This window comes from Monopterus albus, unplaced genomic scaffold (assembly GCF_001952655.1).
Source record: "Monopterus albus unplaced genomic scaffold, M_albus_1.0 scaffold201.1, whole genome shotgun sequence".
Taxonomy (NCBI): Eukaryota; Metazoa; Chordata; class Actinopteri; order Synbranchiformes; family Synbranchidae; genus Monopterus; species Monopterus albus.
Window position 1 is genome coordinate 321,457 of NW_018128081.1, and position 1,828 is coordinate 323,284.

Below are 1,828 nucleotides of genomic sequence, written 5' to 3' on the forward strand. Positions count from 1 at the left end.
TGCTTTGCAACAGCTTTTTCAAGGATTTTGGAAATAAATGGGAGATTGGATATTGGTCTATAATTAGCTAGGACACCTGGGTCAAGAGTAGGCTTTTTGAGTAGAGGTTTAATTACTGCAACCTTAAAAGCCTGTGGAACATAACCTGTTAATAGAGAAAGGTTAATCAGATCTAGTATGGATGTGTTGATTAGGGGAAAGACGTCTTTGAGCAGCCCTGTTGGGATGAGGTCCAGGAGACATGTTGATGATTTAGATTAAGCAATTGTTGAGGTCAACTCAGAGAGATCTATAGGGGAGAAGTAGTCCAAGTATAAATGAGGTCTCACAGATGTTTCTAAAGCCACTGTAGTAGATGGCACATGAAAGCTGTGGGAATGGTCCGACCAAATTTTTTCTCTAATAGTTGTGATTTTATTTGTAAAGAAGCTCATGAAGTCATTGCTGCTGAGATCTAAGGGAATGTTAAGCTCAACAGCACTTGTGGCTCTTTGTCAGCCTGGCTACAGTGCTGAAAAGAAACCTGGGGTTGTTCTTATTTTCCTCAATCAGTGATGAACAAAATGTGGTTCTGGCATTTAAGGTTAAATGTTAAAAGATAAGATTTAAAAGATCATAATTTGAATTATTAACCCATTTTTCTACTGTTCACAGATGTTAAAGCACTTTAAAAGAATCAGCAAACTACTAGTTTACTAAAAGATCTGGCAACAATTTTAAGATTGACAGCAGATGCTAACCTAAATTTGGATTACACTTTTTACCTTAAACATTTTTGGGTTCCTTTTGCCTCTCAATGGCACCAGAGCCCTTAAGATAGAAGAGTTGTGACATTGAGGGGTCAAAAATTGCAGCGGTTCACATGATACGTGTATCTTCAAGTAATTCCAAACAGCTAATTCAGAGCCATTTATCAGCAGGATTTATCAGCAAATTACCATTTTTAATGACTGGTATGGCCTTGCAAGCTAATTCTGTGTTCTGCTGTTGTAGAGTCCTCAGCTAATTTAGCTAATTAGCTAGGTACCTAATTATTAATGTGGCCCAATATCTGAGAGAGGCACTCAAAAGGTTGTAAAATGTGTTTTGACACATGTTGCTAACTTAAAATGTCACAAGTATAATTCTTGCTATTGATTTCAGCTTCCTCCTTTGGAAGATGGAAGCTAAGTCAGTATAACTTTATGGTGCGGCTGCTAATGTTTGGAACTATTCAACATTCCCATGATCCACCATTACTGTACAAAAATGGCCCTTATATAGTCAAGGGAGATGTCACCACTCTCCTTCTTAATCCACTCTGAATGGCATAAAAGGAAGAAAATGAACCATGTGTACGCAACAAATATATGATAAAGATGTGAAATAAAATACACAAAAATGAAGTACACAATAACTAAGATCATGTATAATGTCTCTAATAATTTTGACTGGTTGTGATTGTGTCTGGAATATAAACGAGACAATCTGTTGACTCTGCACTGTGTGTGTAATTTGATTCATTTTGTTATTTCTGTTGATAATGCATGTGTATATAAAAGTATGTTCCTGTTTTTGTTTATTTTACAGCTCTGTCAAACTTCATCAAGTCAGTGTTCTCTTAATGCATTGAGGTTCAGGGTTTTCTATATTCTTAAAAAAACTATATATATGAAAATAAATATAAAATTGCATTAGGGAATATGCGATACACAGTAAAAATGTATATTGTGTGGTACTGGGGCTCTTTGTACTGAGGCAGAGCATACACAGTGACCTTGTGTCAGCAGAGTGGTTATTTTGTTGGATGCAAGCTTATTATTTTCTCTGACAGATGTTTTTCTACCCC

The 1,828-nt window shown here is 36.1% G+C and overlaps 1 protein-coding gene across 16 annotated transcripts in view; it reads left to right on the top strand.

The window, feature by feature from the left end:
* The window catches only part of nrxn3b (neurexin 3b), a 444,405-nt gene that overhangs the window by 230,298 nt on the left and 212,279 nt on the right, over nt 1–1,828 (top strand). The gene's annotated exons all lie outside the window — the stretch shown is intronic.